General features: G+C 41.9%; 1 protein-coding gene across 4 annotated transcripts in view; it reads right to left on the minus strand.

Moving 5' to 3' along the window:
- The window catches only part of PPP6R2 (protein phosphatase 6 regulatory subunit 2), a 107,310-nt gene that overhangs the window by 67,606 nt on the left and 20,153 nt on the right, over positions 1–19,551 (minus strand). For 2 of the 4 annotated variants that reach the window (XM_072856349.1, XM_072856366.1), the window contains one exon: positions 9,874–10,008. The exons of 1 other annotated variant lie outside the window; for it this stretch is intronic. The gene's annotated coding sequence lies outside the window, so the exon portion shown is untranslated. Of the gene's footprint in view, positions 1–5,214; positions 5,349–9,873; positions 10,009–19,551 lie in introns of all 4 variants that reach the window. One more of the 4 variants, XM_072856358.1, reaches the window with a different exon arrangement.

Raw genomic sequence — 19,551 nt, forward strand, 5'->3', positions numbered from 1 at the left:
TTTCCTCTTGCAGAATTGTTGAATCTTGTTAGAGAGCTCAGCTTGGTCTTTATGTCCTTTAAGTGGGAACTGCTTTCTGCATTCATTCCTTCATTCTTGTCGAGGAGGTCCCAGTCCTCAGAGTAGTAGGGCCTCAGTGGTCTCTCGGTATTTCCAAAAACGTACCAATGAGAATATCATGACCATGTTCAACGTCCAGCAAGCTACCACATCCAAGCCACCTGTATCTGTACAGCAGCAAAGAGGAGGGAACCCTACAAAGGAGGTAAGCACAACCAGCTGTCCCTCCACCAGCAGGAATTTGAACTCTTTTCCCATGCTTCTGCAGGACCTTTTAGGGCATTGTGGTGCTCGGAGATTGGAAAGAGCAATTTAGCCAGGCACACTGACTTTAACATGTACTTCTGTAAAAAGGCTGATAAATGTCTCTCTTCTCCAAAGAAAACACACTTTTTCCACAACATTGACTCTCAGTCTTATGCCTTATTGATGTGGTATCATCTCATGGATAGTTTCAGTTATCCAGATACAAAACAACTAAGAAGCATTAAAGTCTGCTAAGAGGACTCAAAATTTATTAAACTTTGATTAGGTCCCCACTCAAGGGAAGGCTTGCTGTACAGCTCTAGCAGATTCTAACAAGATCTGGTATTGACATTTCTGATCAGAAAAGCAATCTAGCGTATCCATACAGTTGCATGATGTCTCCTGCCTTCTTTCCCTGATAATCACTAGCCTCCCGTACACCTTCCTGGCACAAGTGACAGTTAAACCAGACAGGAACAGAATAACTGCTTCGTCAACAGCAGATACTGCATCTCTGTCATCATCGGATCATCCTACTTCTCTCCCTTTTTGACTGTAACTGCTGAACTATTTCACCTTCATCTCTAAGTGAAGACGACTTGGGCTTCAGGTCTTGAGCAATCTCTGAGCGATGCTTTCCACAAAAGCCAGAAAAGTCAGGAGATGCAGACTGAACACTAAGACACATCAGAAAGCAGTATAGAAAAACATTTCCCTAAGGTTTCTAAAAGCCTGCTACACAAACATATTCCAACTCATATATGGTTACGTAACAGATACTACTGCCCTTCATTAAGCCTTCTCAGTATTTAAGGTTATTTATTCCATGTCCAGAAAAGCATTAGAGTGTAATACAATGAGACTCCAATGTGCTGGGAGTTTCAGGGATATAACAGTAAGTAACAAGGCCAAATGCAGGAGGGTCAGAAGCAGCAGCCTACCCTAGAGTGCTAAAGGGATGAGAACATACTCAGGAATTGGTTTTTATAAGTATCTTTAATAGGAACAAAATCCTTCAAACTGTTACCTTTCAGCAAACTGCTTTTCCGTAGGTCTAGATGATGAAATAGCCTGCTCTGACATGGATAGCAGTACAGTAGTTCTCATCTTGAAAGAGCTTTCCATTCTGGCGTTAAGTAGGAGGGAAAGGTTTGTCAAATGAAGAATGCCCATTTCCCCCCCAAGTTGCCATTATATAAAAGTTTGGGGTGGACTTTCGACTCAGCCTTTGATACTGCTTCAAGAATGCCTCTCCAGTGCTGAAAGCATCTTCAAGTACTGTCAGAGTTCCCCAACTATCCTTTTGCAAAGTGTTTGCTTACCCTACTTTAAAACTACAACTACTGTGCACCAACTGACTCCAGAAATGGAGGCTTCGGTTTCCAGGCACACTGGATGCATCTTTGTTTTTTCCTACCCTCAATACAGGGCTGAGAAGGAAAGGGAAGCGTTTATTAACCCAGTAGGCAAGCAGCCGAAGAGAACCCAAGCCTCAGCTTCCACCATCAGCCTCTGGCTGATGACAATCTCCCCTTCTGTAAATAAAGAGGCTTTTATGATTTTCTTGAATACAGTAACTTCTTTGGTCAGGATTTCTTCAGTTCTTGGATCTTCTCAGAAAAAGCAAAGCAGTGCCTCAAAGTAGGCCTAAATCAGCACTGAGAAGCCTTATCAACACAGGAAGCAATACGCTGTGTCAGTCTGCAATGAGAACAGCCCCCTCCCAGAAGTACAGGACCTGAACGCTGGAAAGCAAGGTAAGAGTGATCTTTTTCTGGTAAACTGCTTCAACCTTCTGTTATCACGTCTTCACAGGTAATCTTAAGTCACACCTGAAATCTCGTGTTTGATAATTATCAGTGAATACATCCTATGGATATGCCTGATCTTTTAAAACCCATTTGGGCTTGCAATCAAGAGTGTTCTCTGACCTTAAACCATACCAAAGTTTCCAACTGTTTGGAAAAGTACTTTTTAAACCAGCTGTTTTGAACTCACTGTGTATCATTCCCCCTCCCACCCATAAAATACAACTGCCTCACGTTCACTTTCTCCATACCATCTCTCAGACATGGAAGGGAATACAAACTGTTCCACACCAGTCAGTTCTGAAAAAGTAATCTTCTATTAAAAGCAGAAGAAGGGAGTAAAGCAAAAGTATAAAGACAACATTGATCACAAGGGTAGAGTGCAGTAAAATAAAAGTTTTATCTGTCTACAGTGACTACAGTGTATGCATTAAAATCATTGCTTTAAGTCAAAATTGTTTAAGAAGTGCATGAGGATTGTACAAGTTAAGGAGCAGGATAAAACTCCAAGCTGTATACAGCAGATGAATTAAGAGAAAGCTGCTCTGTAAGGTGATTTTTAGGAAATATGAAATTGGAAAGCTACAATATAGTTTTTTCTGTACATAAGAAGTTAAAGTCTCCATCTTTGTTTTAATCTGATCTCTACACTAAAATAGTATCTTTATAAAAATTATTTCAAAACGAAAGGGTGCAAACAAACAGGAGCATTTGGTAAAAGTGGTAACTTTTTCTTAAAGATGATGGATAAGTTCCTTGGATAAACTCAAGGAAGAGAATAGAGACGTAAGTGCTTTCTGGACCACAACTAAATAGTTACCATTCAAAATGAATTTGGATTTTCTAATTTCACTAACAATATTCCTTTTCAACTATTTAGTTGTCCTTCTTTCACCTAACCTCATACTACAGAAAGCTCGTTCCTGCCATCTACCATGGTTCACTTATTCTCCCCATATTTAAGTTTCCAGTTTTGTAAAACCGGGGAAGTCCTGAGCTGCACAAGGATGTTATAGAGATTAACAGCTGTGAACAGCTTAAAATAAGCTTTCCATAACTGGGTATTTCTTCACCAAGCTGTTATTCCCCACCACCGGCCTGGCTTTATTTGTAGCTGCGGCAAAGTTTGTTTGAGATACCAACGGGCTGCTTACAGCCATGTAGATATTCAAAACAATCCCCCTTACACAGCTTCTCAAGTGTCACTTTCCTTCCTTAAACAACAAGCAAAAAAGAGCTAAATCAGAAGATGAGAACATGAGGCTAAACATGTTAGGGTCAAGGTTCACATTCTTGCTACTCAAGAGAACTCCTGCCAATTTTCTTTTAAAGCTGCTTCTAGCTCTTATATTTGGGGGAAAAATTCAAATGTACCCATTATAACTGCTACAATGACACTTGTCCAGTCTGCAAGTTTTCTTCAGCAGTGGAGAAGGCAGCAAGAAACAACGTACGCTGCTCACATCTAGCAAATGCAGAAGCGAAAGGTCTCCCCGTCGCAGCAGGAGCCGGGACTGCTCCGCAGGCTTGGAAGCCCAGCTGGGTTTTGTATGGACTGCTCCATCCATGGTGATCAGACATCTCTATGGAGGTACGGCTCCGAGTAACATGGAAGGAGCTGACAGAAGGCCATCGAGCAATTCCGCCTCCCCATCAGCTACGACATGCTGTTCATGCTGGTTTGTAAGGGACTTGAGGCCTTCCTTTTCCCAAGTGCTTTAATCAGCTTGAAGCAATTACTGGTACTGACCTTTAACACTTCCCATTTGTCTCCAAATTACATCACAGAACCACTGTTGTTCACCCTTAGCTTTTGATTCAGGCTTTTTTTAATAGATGTAAAATAAAAGATGCAAGTTGCCTATTTTCAAGCAGTTCACTCAATCACAGCGGCACAGTTCATACCCAGTTGCAGGTAATTTTATCTGGGCAACCCATCTACTGGACAGCTTCCTTAAGATCGTATTTTGATTTACACCCAAAATAACCTAGGTATATTTTCAGTTTTTATGCATAAGTAGCACTTTCCCTGTCCTCTGCACCTTTGACACTGTTATACCACAGCGTACTACAAAACTTTTATTGAAAGACAGCTACGGAGCAAGAGAGGAGGGTCTGACAACCTGGTCTCAGCAGGAGCAAGCTGCAGACTGCAAAACTAGTAGTAGGGAGAACCGGTCTTACAACTTATCATGTGCTTCGCTGTCCTATGACCATCATCTGTGGTGTCAAAACAAAATTCACAGTTTAATCCCCTGATTTGTTAGCTTTCTTCTGTTCTTTCTTGGAGCTGCAAAAATAAGACTTTTGGAAAGCTAGGTGCACTCTACCACGTTGAAGCAACAAGCCATTTCACTGAAGGCTCCCACCAGCAGGCAGCTCCGACAAGTGGTGCCATTAAAAAAAAAAAAAAGGACAAATTTCATGTTACAATTCCCAGCAAGAAACATGTCAGGTTCAAAACATTTCATATAGAAGACAGATTTGATTTATTTATGATAATTAACAGCTTTTAAGGAAGGCAGGTGCTTCCCACACACAGGGAGGAGGACCATCCTTGCTCTAGGTAGTATAAAAAAAAAAAAACCCCAAAGAAAAAAACCTAGGCTACTAAGCAGATGGAGAACAAGAGAAAAAAACCTGAACACAACAGAGGTGGCAAAAGGTGTTCCTTGTTTGATATTTTTAAACAGTAAGTAGATTAATTGTTGCAACTTTTTGTAAACTCATCTTTAAACCTAGTCTGTACCAGTGCTGACCTGTGTGAGCCAGGGAAAGACAGTTCAGTCAGCAACGCTGGCTCTCCTCAGTGCGCTCAAATCAGTAATACACCCCTTCGTCCTCCTCGGGTTTTGTGGGCAGGAAATATAATTAACCAACCCTGCCTCCTCAGAGTTGTGTATGTCTTGTAGGAAATATTAAATCTCCCTGTTCCTATACAGAATTGCACTCTTCTGAAGAAGTTAAATATCACAACCTGTCCATTTTATTATTAAAATGACTTAACTGTATGTATTCAAAACCATCCTACTGCGCTACAGCACTGGTACATTCAGGTTTTAATCCAGATGAGGCCCAAACACGTAGCTACAGAAAGTACCTTACTCCTGACGTCTGCCACATCTCAGGTCCGAGTACTTTAGTTTAGGTCACCTATGTCAACAGCAAACTAGAAAGATCTTCTGCTTTTCCAGGCGGACATCTCAAAGCCCTTCAAAGTTGCTCATATTATTTCTGAAGTGGAGTATTTAGTCAAAGGAAAAAACATCATGATTTAAGGAAACAAGTTTTCTGTAACTATATGCTGCCATTTTTGAGGATTAACTGCTTTATGGAGAGCATTTCTAAATTTGATACATGTAGAATTAAACTGTCATTCAAACACCTGCTATTTGCCAACAATACACTGCAGGAATTTTTTAATATTTAGAAGGTATGCAGAGGCTTCAGTCAAGAAGGAGAAGAACACACAAAGCAATCCCTGGCTGCACACAGATTCTGGGGGAGAGGTTTAAAAACATAAAATTAAAAAAAAAATTTCCTCTTACTATGTATGTTTCAAAGTAATCACGACTTTTTGCCTTGTTCCTTATACAGGCAGAATGTCAAGCCTCCCTTCTCCTCCGTGAGGCCTGCAATGACTGTTTCACCCCTTTTGTCTCACTTCATCTCATCCTTCCCCTTACCAGCCATTTCCACTCTGGGGCCTGGATTTGATTTTAGTTAACAGTTCTGTGGGGGCGGGGGGGATCTTTTTAAAGTCTTCACCCAAGTACCATTAAGTTTGGCAGAAGGCCTCTACCTTTTCTAGAAAATGTCAGAAGGGGTCTGCAAAAATAATAGGTGATTAAAATTCACCGGCTGAAAGACTAGTAGTTCTACGTATCACAAAGCTTACAGCATCTGGCAACGCTTCTTTGGCTACCATACAAAAAATACACTGCATCTTCTACTTCCCCTAACACTTCGGGTGAATTTGTCTTACTCGTTATTATCCGAATTCTGTGTTTGCGTTATTTTGCCCAGGATTATTACTGCAGTCAGTTCCGCAGTTACCAAAGGCTACCCCGAGCCTTCCTGAATTCGGGCACACCTACAAAAGACCCACAGCATTTTCCAGCCTTTTAGAATGCTCCCAGTACTCCAAGACCAGTAAAAACGAACATGGAGGGCCAGTAATCACCACAGGCAACTCCTTCTGGAAACTGGAAGGAAATTACCAAGATTTACTGATTTTTTTATTTAAGCCTATTTAAACCCGTTCCTGACAAAATACAACATTTAAGATTTTCCACTTAGTAACTAAGTGGAAACACATGGAAATGCTGAGAGAAGTACATTATCTTACTTGTTTCCAAAAAAGAAAGTATTTTTTAATACTTCTGACTTTCCTGTAACATCCTTTCTGTTATAAAAATACAAAGGACAAACATAACTTCAGCAGCTATGTCACAGCTGAAGAGTCTTCCTAGGTCCTATTTAATTCACAGTCTGTCTCTTTAGTCTCGACAGGCATCGATTCCTGATGTGAATTTTAAGGTTAAGTTTTAATACAAAATCTCCTTTATTTCCTCTATACGCATAAATAATTTTAAGCTTTGCTACACAGAGCAAAAGAAAAAAGATCTAGATAATTCTCTCAAATTGCAGTATCTGAGAAAGTCTTAGAACACACCTGCAAGTCGGATGGTAACAGACCACCAGGACTAGATGGCATTCACCCAAGAGCCGTACACCTTTAAAATGCAGCTACCGAACAACTAATTGCAGGAAATAAAGTATCACTTTATTTAACCTGGTGAACTTGAAGCCTAAACCAGCTTGCTTTTTAAACAAACTGTTACACAATTTAAAAACCCCACAACGAAAACATCCAGATGGACAAGGACAGTACGATCAATAGTTCATCTGAATTCCCACAGAAGTATTTTGCATGGGCTTCTCCAAACAACTTTAAAGAAAAGCTCACTTTCTTTTGTGAATCAGCAGCTGGTTAAAACATAAGAAAGAAATGAAAAGCTAATAAAAAAAACAGAAAAAGGCAGCAAGTGGGGTGCCAAAAGAAACAGTGCTGCTCAATGTATTTATACATGATATCAGAAGAAAGATGAATAGCAAGGTAGCAACATTTACTAGTGATAGAAAAATTATTTAGCTTAAACCTCCCAAAGCTGTCACAAACAGCTGCAGAATGCTTTCATATTAATAAGCAGCCAGACAATGAAGTTGCAGATTTAACTCAGTGCTGACAAAAGCAAAGTGAACAACACTGAACAACAACCGCTCAGTTAGTTAACACCACTCCGCTCAGGGACCTGTGGCCATCCAGTACGTTAGACAGAAGTGCCCAAATCTTTATTATGGGCACGCTAGGAAAATAAATACTTGCAGGGTTTATAAACATCACCAACAGGTATTTGGGCCGCAACTGCATCACTTTAGGTGAACTTGTCTTTTCGAAAAGAGGACAAGCAGGGGATAGGCAATTTGCCTCCGTCCACTATGTCCTGACCGGCAAATCCTTTCCTCTGGGCTTGGTTCAGTCTAACCCAGGAGCCTTCTGGGACCAGCCAACGTCTGCAGTGTCCTCTGGATCCTCAGGAAGTCTCCCATTCTCCATCAGTTCTGAAGCCAGGCTGTCCATCTGCCCCTTGCTCATCTGAGATGTATCCCACGCTCTCCTGCGCGCCAAGTTTCTTTCCTGCTGAACTTTCACACACTCACACTCTTCTGCCTGCCCCATCCCACGTTCCGGGAACTCTTCCCCCAAGCATGCTCAGATGATCCCAGGAAGGAGCCATCTCCCTCCTTCCGGAGGGCTTTGCCTGACCTGAGTGCCACAGCCAGGACAAAGCAAACAAGCAGCCTTCGTCTGTGATGCACATCAATCCTTTTGAAGAAATGTGACATTTTAACATGCAAATAGAACAGAGCCTGTTTGTTACAGCCATTTGGAAATGATCTTGGAGCTGCCGTTCAAGGATCTCAATACAGAGCGGCAGCCAAAGAGGTAAAAGTAATGTCAAAAGTTATTACAAGAAGAATAAGCAAGTAAACAGAAGGCTTGACATCATTTGACTATCGTGTGTTTGCATCTCGAGTGCTGGTCTGGTTAGCTTCTCAGAAGAGACAGTAGAGCTCCAACAAGTACAGCTGGTCTGATTAGCTTCTCTTAAAAGAGATTGAGCAGAACAAGAAACAGCAGAGCTTTTACTGGAAGATGCATTAAACTTGACTTGATACATGACTACAGCTCAGAAAAACAACAGATACAGAGAAAGGCATGAATGGCATTAAGGAGGTGAACAGACAGTTATTTACAGCTTCCTATAAACCCAAGAATGGGGACACCTCACAAAGTTATCAAGCAGCCAACTCAAGAACAGGCAGAAGGAAACTATTGTGTTCTGCACGGGAAGAAGAAACCCTGTGGAACTTACTGCCATAGATCGTTATGGAGTCCAAAAGCTCAACTGAGCTCAAAAACTCAGCTGGTTACACCAGCTCATAAAAACCAGGTTTATAAAGGACCCTCAAATGTTTTACAGCCACTGCTGTTTCAGAAAAATCACTAACCTGGGTTACTGTCAGAAAGCGGGAGTGCCTACCCTACATTTGTACTGTTCTAAACTTCCCCCAAGTACATCGCTAGCAGGAGCGGGTATCGGCAGTCCCGAGCCAGCTGGACCTCAAGGCTGACTGCCGTGTGTCAGACTGGGCTACATCAGCTGGTTTTTATTTCTATATATCTCACTGGCATAGATATCTACAAATGTCTGGGTACCATCCACGTGCTCTAGTTCCTGGGTGGCTTCCAGAACAATTTTCACCAGTTTCAAGCCATCAGGTCTGACACGCAACGTAACTATGACCAGCTCCATCAGCAGTAGCATCTCTGTTTACAGCTCACCTAAAACCTGCCACTTTTCTGCAACAAAACTTAGGGTCTCCTCCTTCTCCTAGGAGCTTTAAGAATGCCTTTAATTCATAACCTATACCCCTGGGAAAGCTTGCTTTATGTAAAATCTCTTGCCTTCATAGCATTAAGAAAGCTTTTCCTAACTGAATTACCGATAGGAAAATGACCAAGTCGGCCAGCTCCGCTGCCGGCACCGGGAAGGATCACAGCGCAGCTGCAGGCAGCCCGTCCAGCTCCAAATAATCCTAAGGCAGTGAATCCCCAATGTGATTACATGCTGCATGAGAGGGTAGTTCCTCTTGTTTGCTTTAAACTGCCTGCTTGATAACTTTGTTGGATGCTTCCAATTTCTCACCTTATGAAAACCGCTGAGTAATCACGGCCTATTCACCTTCACTACCCCAATGACAAAACATACTGCGTGTCATCTCTATATTGTCACTTCTCAGAACAGCCACAAGCAGTTCCCAGAAGTATAGACAGCCACCAGAAAGAAAAAAGACATTCCATCTTCTTCCCATCAATTATGTACATTAAATTAGAGCTCCAGTTTTGAGAAGCACTTACCAGTTAAACCTGGTTTTAGGGAGTAACCTGACCAACATACCATGACTAGACTGCAGACTCAACAACAGCAGAGAACTGAGCTTCTCAGCTGTATGTAACCAGCTCTGAAACTCAGAAGCAGGACCATCCCAGTGACACTACAGTTCCCCCTCAAATGCCTCCAGGTATTAAATATCAAGAACGATCTCGCTAGCAACCACCAGAACACATAATATAGTATTATAAAGCACGCTGTCATCACTGAGCTTAAAAAGGAAAGGTAGATGTGCATACCTTCAGTAGAAGTTATTTCAAACGTGAAATCTTCTCCACGGACAGAGAAACATTTGGGTTACAGTTCCTGGAATATACCCAGCTTCAGAAAATTATTTTCATCCAGTGTGAATTCTTTTTCTCAAGCTTCCTATCCTGGAAAACATTTTAAAAAGTTACTATTAACCAAAGGTAACTGAGGGCCAAAGCTTTTTTCCCCCCTAAACAAACTTCCACATAACCTTTCAGCCCAAAGAAAAATTTCAGCAAGACGGTAGTGACTGGGACTCTTTGCGAGGCCGTCACCACCGCCATGCCAGACACACTCCTTTTGGCTACCCACCCCTTCTGTAGCACTGGGCAAACATGCACCTTCATATCCAGTGTGACAGCAGAGGGGTTAACAGCCCCTTCCCCTTCACAGCCCTCGCGCTCAGCTGTGAGACTTGTACCTCCTTCAAGAACACGTTTGTTTTCTTGACATCACTTCAAAAGAAAGTTATGGGTTGCCAAGGAAACCTAACAGTCATTTTCACTTGTTCCAAGAATAACTGCAGCAACAATACACGTACTTCACACTAGGTCTGGGGCCCCAGCACCTTAAGGAGGCGGCGAGGCACTCGCCTCCAGAAGAGAGGGCACAGCGGTTTCAGGAGGGGATTCACAGAGGGGAAACGGGCAAGAGAACTAAGCTTGGCTTAGCCTGCTGGGCTCTCCCCACAACCGACAGAGCTCGGTTTTAACCAAGCCCCTCTCCCAATCCAGGTATTCCTTTTGTACTGCGGGGTTATGACCAAATGGAGAGTAACAGCCATCAGTCCCTACATGGGATGATAACGTTCCCACGCTACCCCAATAAAAGAGTACACTCACATTATTCCGGCAAATATTCCACGCACCTAAACAGCCTTGCAAACCTCAATGTCAGAACCCAGAGAAGGCATGACAGCATAAGAGAGCACCAGCAGACAGAACAGCGTATTTTCTCATCTTCTTATCAGTAATCACTTCATTGGAGGTACAATATTCACCCAAAACTGAAGTAATTAAACGGACAGCGTACACGATATTATTGTGCATATTTAAGGTCTGTAAATTTGATGCCTTCTTTTTTCCAAGCACTTGTCCTACTTTGAAAAGTCTTTCAAACATCATAAATGATAAACTGAACATAAAACAGTGCAGCACAGATTTAAAATCATAACCTGAGGCCCAAAGTACTGCTCCAAAACCAGCCTGAATTGTTTTCCAGGGAAACCGCCATACACCTCAGATGTAGTCAGAACACAGCAAGAATACCTCAAGACAGAGCTTGAGAAAAAGCTACGCTTTCTGATTCTACGTATCCCCTTAAAAGTCAAACTCCATTTTGGAAATTAATTTGTAGTTGTGGATATTTGCTGTATTTCTACTTAAAAGCAAAGGATGAGAAGAAAACCTCTGAATAATGACTTTAAGTTTGGCAGAGTGTAATTATTCTTTAGAAGCTACTTTATTATGGAAATTCAAAACATCTGCACCATTCTGACACTTTTGTTTGTTGTGCTTGTGGTCAAGATAAACCACACTTCACAGCTCTGGAAGACAGGCAGTATTACTTCAGCCCCAATTCTGTTAAGCTTGTGCTTAAATCCAGCACAACGAGCAGTCCTGTTGGACTTAGCGAGCCCAAAGACCAGGCACGTGCTTACAACTTTACATAATCCACGTGAAGGTGGTCGGCCACAGCAAACCGCCTCCGTGTACAGTGTACCCCACACTCCCTTGACGCTTTCTTTAACACCGAGTCCATATAGCGAGACCCACGAAGAAGAGGAACAAGTACCCATCTTGTTCTTACTGCAAGTGCATTTGCAGCAGTATACCTTAAGGACACGGTGAAGCCGCACCTTACCGAAACGGCCTTCCCGGATTATGGAAAGACAGAAACAAGCCTACGTGACATTGTCTGACTAACCTGAAAACGAGTAAGAATTTAATCTCTAACATTTCAAGTGACTGACATCAGCCTCAGTTAGATCTGGCATCTTTAGTCTTTATGCTACATTTATCTCAATTTTTCTTCAATTTCTTCAATTATTTTTTAATTGAAATAGTAACTGAATGAATTTCCAAAGAAGAGCGGTAGGACAACTGGATCTGCTGTATTTCAACATAGCTGAAACAGATTTGGATGATGTGGTTAATTACTTTGTTCCATTCTGAACACATACTGCTGAGATTTCAGCCTTACTCACTTCTGAGACATACTTTATTTTATCTGACAAGCGATTTGAAACAAAGCACAATAGTTAAAGTAAGTAAGAGTTTATATTTTCTACCTTCTCTCCTAGTGATTTTAATTTTTTTTGCTAAACTCACTGCATGTTAACCAGCTACATACACAGACATGTTACAAAATTTAGCATAGTCTATCCATATAGAAGTTCAGTTTTGAAGTCCAACCACGCACAGGTTTCTACGTTGTCAAAAACAAAGCATCTCATTTCTAACAGGAGAAATCATCCACCTCAAAATAACAACTCCTATCTCCAGTGATTTCCTGAAATAGGTAGAGAGAATAAACCCAGTAGATCAAACATCCTTCCCATACTCCGAGATTTTAGAGGAAATGTGATCTAACTTAGGCTATGACTTTCAAAATATCCTCCAAACAGAGCACGCCATGATTCCCTACAGTACAGACACAGTAGTAGCAAGATGAATGGACAGCTATTAGCAAATTCTTTTTAAAGGCATCTGTATGGAGACAGAAGCATTCCTAGGTTCCACAATGAAATAATTAAGTATGTGTGGCTTCAGAAATGCAGAACCACCCCAAGTCTTACTGGTGTCACAGGAGCTCTTGGCTTTGGGAAAACACATCACTTCACTGAAACACCTAAATAGGGGTTAGTGCCACTGTACTCCAACAGTAAGATACCGCTTTTTAGTCTGGGGAGAAACAAATTTGAATTAGGTTAAATTTGAGCGGACTACCCTCCTTATTCTAACAGCACATTTTTGATTCTTTGGAAATCAAATGTTTGTAAATGCCATCATGCTAGACCTGCTCCTGTTCTTCAGGCCTCCAGCACAGGCGTCCCAGATTAAGCGTGCAGTGAACGTACTCACTGGTAAGGCAACACGCCTGAAAACAAGCGATAGGAAACCGATGATTTTAAATGACAATCAACAGAATTCACTGCCATGCCATAAAAGCTGAGAGTTTTGTAAAATTCTGCAGATCTCTGGTTTAAACGGATAACGAAGCTTTGGACAGCTCAAAGATGCAGATGGAAACACTTTGAAAGAACAAACAAATCCTCACAACGTACAGAACAAGCCAGCTGCTCAGCGGCTGTCCTCAAGTAGCTGACTGGGGGAGAGGGGTTCATGGTGGGGTTTGGGCTTGGGAGGAGTTGTCTTGTTCTTTTAAGTTAGCTTTGCATTCCACAAAGAAAAAGTTTTTCACAAGTCACTACCCAAGAGGGGGCATAAACACTTCCAGCCTGATAAATCCTAGTAACCCCTGTGCTCCTCTGCATCCTCATCCGCGGGCACGGCACAGAACCTGCTTTCACGTCCTGCCGCAGGAAAGCCCCAGCACCGCCCCGAAGAGCCTCCAAGGGCCGAGCACCACTGACTACCACATACCTGCACACCACCACCTCCCTGACGAGCTCAGCACTTCATGCACCATGTGGCATCCTGACTTTGTCATCATTACCTGTCTTGTAATCATATATCCCTGAAAAAACGGAATACTCTGAGTTACACAAGTGACTGGTGAAGTTGTTATACAAAGAATTAGATGCTGATAAATCTACTATTCAGAATTACTTCATGATTTCCAGCTTCAAAGTAGTCACACACCAGCCAAACCTTTCAAATAGTCGTTAGAACTAACAAGGCAGAAAAAAATTGAAGCACTTTCACTTTATGAAAGAACGCTGGCAAAATGCCCAAGTAACTTGCCCCAAGTTTAGTGTGAGCAAAATCCAAAGGAATCCAAGGGACTGCCGATTCACAGCTCCTTTCGTTAGATAGCATTTGTTTCCAAATATCCAGAATAACTAAAAATAGCTGTGTGTCTTTCATATAGCAAGACATGACTCCAAACATATTAACTCGAAGATGCAAATTAAAATAGCAAAAGTGAAAGTCCAGTTTGTATATAGTTTACTTCTAAGTCAATATGGAACTAAAGTGTGTTGCAGCTTTTCCACACCTTTCTCCTCAACCATCCTGCAAGTCGAGCCTATCTTCCCTACCACTGCTTCTTCTTACAGTCCTTAAGACAGTGGGGTTTTGAGAGAGATTCCACAGCCTTTTTACAGAATCCACTCAGATAACTAAGAAAAGCTCATTAACAAGCAGTCTAAAATCCACTATACAAACCTCTACAATGCCTTTGAAAGAGCATTTACGCTTTAGCAAGTCAAGGAAAAAAAAAGCTTAAAATATCCCAGCTTCTCAACTACCTTCTGAGCCCTCTTCAGGAAATTTCCACCTGAAAAGAGACTTGCTGAAGGATCTGCACAACCTATTATATGTACCCCTCTATTACTTTGGGTAGCATATGCCAAGACAATGTATATAATCATGGAAAGCCAGAGACAGTGTAGGCACTATACAGGAAGGACTGGCACTACACACCCGCAGCTCAGTGCCTCTGCCAGGAGCCGACCTGGGTCCAGCAGTGGGGCAGTTCTAGCCCAGCATCCCCCCGGCCGTGCCCGTCTCCCCAGGCTCCCGAGGGCTGCACAAGCGCACAGAAATAGCCCGGGCCTGAGGCAGCAGGCTCCCCGACATCTCTGCTAGAGACGGGCGATTCAGACCCAACCCCGTGAGCCTGCAGAAGTCAGCCTGAACCCAACCAAGACAGCAGCATGCCTGCAGCATGGGTGCCAGGAGAGCTCGGATGCTCCTTGCAGTGCTCTGCTGCTTAAAAAAAGCAAGACATTAAAAAGAGAGCACACGTAAGGAAGTCGTTAGTAAGCAGAGAACTCCACTTGGGCTCCTCCTGCTTTGGTCCCTGCTGCTATGGGGGAAGCAGGGAGAAGCAATGGAACTGCACCAAGGCACCCAGAGGCTGGAACGCTGCTTCCCTGCAGTGAATCCAGACGTACAACTTCCATTAACTACTAGTACAGGAGGACCTTTTATCTGGAAAAGGCATTGGAAGAGGAAAATATTGAGGAGAATGAAAATTCCTAAATAAAAATCATCAAAAGGTATATTTAACTCTTAAAAAAGAGCCTCTCTGGCTAGCTATTCTAATGGCTTGGGCACAGCAAGAGAAAAACAAGACTCTTGCCTTCCCCAGATGCACTGGCAGCCCCTCACAGTAGTCAGGAGCAGGATGTAAGCATGTGAAAAAAGGATGTGTGTGTTTTGATAATACTATATATAAAAAGCAGCTATTTTAAAATAAATTTAAAGTCTTCACACTCCCTTAGTTACTTTCACGTGGTTGATCAGAACTATCAAGCAAGATTAACTAAATTCAACTTTTTATATAAGATATGATGTCCCTCAAGACTTTATTAGTAAAGTTAGAATTTTAGTTTCCAGACTAAGAAAAAGAAAAAAAAAAGCATTTCGACAGGGTATCTCCATTGCAATTAAAGAGCCAAACAAACAAACAGGTAGCTTACATAAAAACAATAACAGCCACAAACAATTCTCTAGTCAACTTTATCTCCACTTGCATGTATTTTGGAATTCATCCAGCCACTTCCCACCTGCTTTAAGAGCAGTCACAAAAAAAAGACCATAATCCAAAGGCAAAAAAAGGCCAGTACAAAGCAGTATAAAGTCATCCTTTCCATCTTTTCCTCTCCGGTGCAACAAGTGAGAAATGCAAGTACTATTTAAGACAGTCCGGAGGCTTGCCCATTCATGGGATTTTACACCACCAACACTTGCACCAAGTTTCTGAAGTTGGGCTTCTTTGAGATCATCAACTCTTTCCTAACCTTACTTCTGCCAAGATAATGCTGCTAGGAATTCAGGGATAAAAGGGTGTAACAGCTGTAAAATTGTCATGGAGAATAACAAAAAAACCCCTTATTGATTATTTCCAAAACCTGGGTGCAAAGTCAGGATACTTTTTATGTCTTCTAGAAAGCTGTCGAGTTCACCCTCCACAAAAGAGAGTAATTTGTCCTCGGGTCTTCAAGACGTTGCCATCAGCTCTGGTGCCTGCACTGGCCCGCAGGTGCTCAGGCATCAAGACAGTTTGACAAAGCTGTGGCCTCATACGTCATATTGTATCTAATTTGGAAATTAATTCATAGGCACTAAGGAAAAGACCCCCTGGCAGTATTCTGCTGAGCATGGGTACCACACTAATCCTCAGTTAGACCTGCAAAGTTAAAACAACCATCAAACGACTGAGATTATTACTCCAGATATTCCAGACTAATTTTAGTCCACAGAATCCTGCATCCTGCTACTGACCTACACAGAGCCCCGAGATCACTCAGATGGTGTTTGGTCTTTTCCACTTCCTCATTTCCCAACAAAAATTTAAAAAAATAAATAATTAAAAAAGAAAACAAAACATCCATCCACCAACTCTTCTGAGACTCAACCGTAATATGGGAAGTTAAATATTCCCATAGTCACTAGTTATAACAGTAAATAAATACAGCAGCTTACACAAATGAACCACTGTACAGTTAATGGATGCTTCTGGCATTTATTAGTGTACATCAAACATTATGCATGGTGCTATTTTTTCAGAAACTATGCTGTAAACAAAGTTATAGGGAATCCTCCTCCAACTTCCATTGCCACTTCACATCATTTTCAGAGGAGAATTTGGCTCCCTGCACATTTTCAGAGCACTTAAAATTTTACAGAAATTGCTGAAATTGAAAAAAAACAAGAAACAAAATTTTATTTGCAGACAAAACCAAACGGATCTACCCCCCTTTTTAATGCTGTATGCTTTGAAACAAAGGTTCATGTCTTACTGAAGACTAAATGCTGTCCTTGCTGAATTCGAAGTAATTCATGGCAGTTTTGGAAAGAGATGAAACAAGGCCAGTTGCATCTTCCTGCGTTTTCACAGGCTGCAAACTCACAGCATAAGATCCGAGGGGCCTGTATCTTCACGTTTCTCTCAGACAATAATGAAGCCTGCCTGGCGTCTCATGCAAAGATTTGGTTTGGTTTTAATACTTCCCACAGACAGCAAAATAGTAATTTTAGGTTTTATCAGCCCCTTAGGATAATTTGCAGTATTGACAGTATTTCTGCAGCAACAGTACTGTCTGGAAGCCACTCTCAGCTATTTTACCGTAGTCCTTCAGTCACATAAAGGGTATGAAATACCATTTAAAGAGTCAGCAACTAGTTTAACCTTAGATTAACAGTTTAATATTATTGTACTTTTCTGATAACAGAAGAATTCCTTTAAATAATTACTGTAGGTATAGACCCTCACATTTCAAGAGACTATATTATATTTGCCTTTTTCCCCTCCCCCTGGAAGTCAGTTTCTATCCTAACTGTAAGAGCAGCCAGCCTGCTCCTCTCCACCCAAATGCTGATTTCTGTTCCCGGCCTCTGCAATCCATTTCTCAGAGTTCACACACACGCTCTTAACAGCAAATACCAGTTTAAAACACACCCTTTAGAAATTCAGGTTCAGAGAGACTGCAAACTTATTTTCCTCTCCATCTGGACATTTGCAAAATGATATGCAAATCATGAGATACATGAAATGATACTGGTAATTATAGAAGTAACCGAGACCAGTTACTATTTTAAACTTTTGGCTGAGCACTGTGAATATCTTTCACAGAAGCTGACCCATCCACAAAAACAGCGTGTTATGGTGACCAAGCTTGCATGAAATCTTTTCAAAACTGTGAAGTACAACGCAGGATGAATGTGAAGGCATCATGGTTTTTTGAGTCAGACAAATACAGAAGGTAGAAGACCCCATCTGCAAGGTCAGGCATAACCAGATAATCTTCAGTTTGCTTTTAGTTATCTAGTGCAGTTATTTATGGCAATAAACTGCCAAAAGGCACCAGAGCTGTAGCAGAGAAGGAAATCAAGGACAGTGTTTTATTGTCAAATGTGCCAGCTGGAAAGAAGCTGGAGTCTGGGATAAATCACCTGCAGGAGTCTGGAAAGCCCCCAGAAAACATCCTACTGTTCCCTACCTAGCATTAATAACAACAGAACTGTCACACCAAAGCCCAGTGATTCACAAGGCAGGGGACAGTGTCATTTCAACCAATTTTTCTTCTACTGCCATTGCAGTGTACTGCTCTTTCACACTCCCAAGCTGATACTTTAAGTCAGCTATAATCCATTTTAAGAATCTGTCAAGCCACCCAGCAACTAAACAAGCTGAGGAAAGTTGCCAGTTTAATACATAACACCACGCTGTTACCTCACAGGAATTTACATTTTCAGTATTTTTATCACCAACATCTTCCCAAGAAATTTGATAATTTGGGTTATCAAGATTTTTTGACTGCACAACTTAAGTTGCCCAAAAAGGGCCCAACTTCCCAGAAGAGTTAAGTAAATACCCTCCAAAATTCAGAGGACACTATAACGTCTCAAGTCATCCGTGCCAAAGTCTGCAGACACATCTGAAAGTCTTCCTCCTGTGAATACTGGAGAAAGTAGACAGAAAGCCATCACCCTGGACCCAGTTCACATCAAAAAAGGCAGAGGACACTCTTGAGAATCACCCTTGTTTATCCAAGCTCTCGTTCCAGAAAACCGTAAGTCTGCAAACTACTCTATTCTGAACAAAAAACGATTTAAACTCAACCAAGAATTAAAACAACGGATGAGCTATAACTGCACTTCAGTAACGTAATCGAAACCAACGTCTGTTCCACTAGTGCAAAGCTCCATGGTGGGAACCCATTCACTGCTGCTCCGGCAGAACAGCCTGCCTCCTTCCCCTCGCACGCTGCCGTGCTGCTTCTCGGAGCGATCAAAGAAAGCTGAGGTGAAATTACAACAAATCTCAATCCACGGTTAAGTACAGTCACTAGCATTGCGCCAGGCAGACACACAGCATCATAGCTGGTAAGGAAAAGCAAGCAGATTAAACTCATTCTACTTAAAAATAATTTAAATTTTTAGTTTTAACATACACGTTCCACAATGAATTAAGAACTAACACTTGTTCATATCCTGCAATGCTAAAACCCAAGGCTGCTAAACTCTTCAGGTACACCGTGACAAACACACCTATGCACAGGCCACGGGGAGGGGCGTGGGGGCAGAATGAAGACTGTCAGCACACCGTACACAGCACACCGTGCTAGGGAAAAAAAAAAAATCACACAGAGCCCAGGGCTGACAGCATCTACTTCTAGAGGACACACAACTGTATAAAAATACTACCTAAACCTTATCATGCTCCTGATTCAAGGCACAAAAAGAATCAATTTCAATGGAAACGTGCAGTTTTAAGAACATGGCACAACGAGGCAGTCTAGAAGTAATTCCAAGAACACCTGCAAGTACTGAAGCTTCTGTACGCTTCACCATAATCCCTCACGCATCTGCCACACTTCAGGCCTTGCTGCCAGGAGCGGTCAGGGTCTCTTCACCTCGATTTTCACCTTTCCCATCACTTTCAAAAAAAAAACAACACACCACCAAACAGGGTTGTCAGTGGTTTCCATCTATTTGTTCAATAGCACATGCAATGCCTTACATTCGTCACAGCGA

Source organism: Ciconia boyciana, chromosome 1 (genome assembly GCF_034638445.1).
Source record: "Ciconia boyciana chromosome 1, ASM3463844v1, whole genome shotgun sequence".
Lineage (NCBI taxonomy): Eukaryota > Metazoa > Chordata > Aves > Ciconiiformes > Ciconiidae > Ciconia > Ciconia boyciana.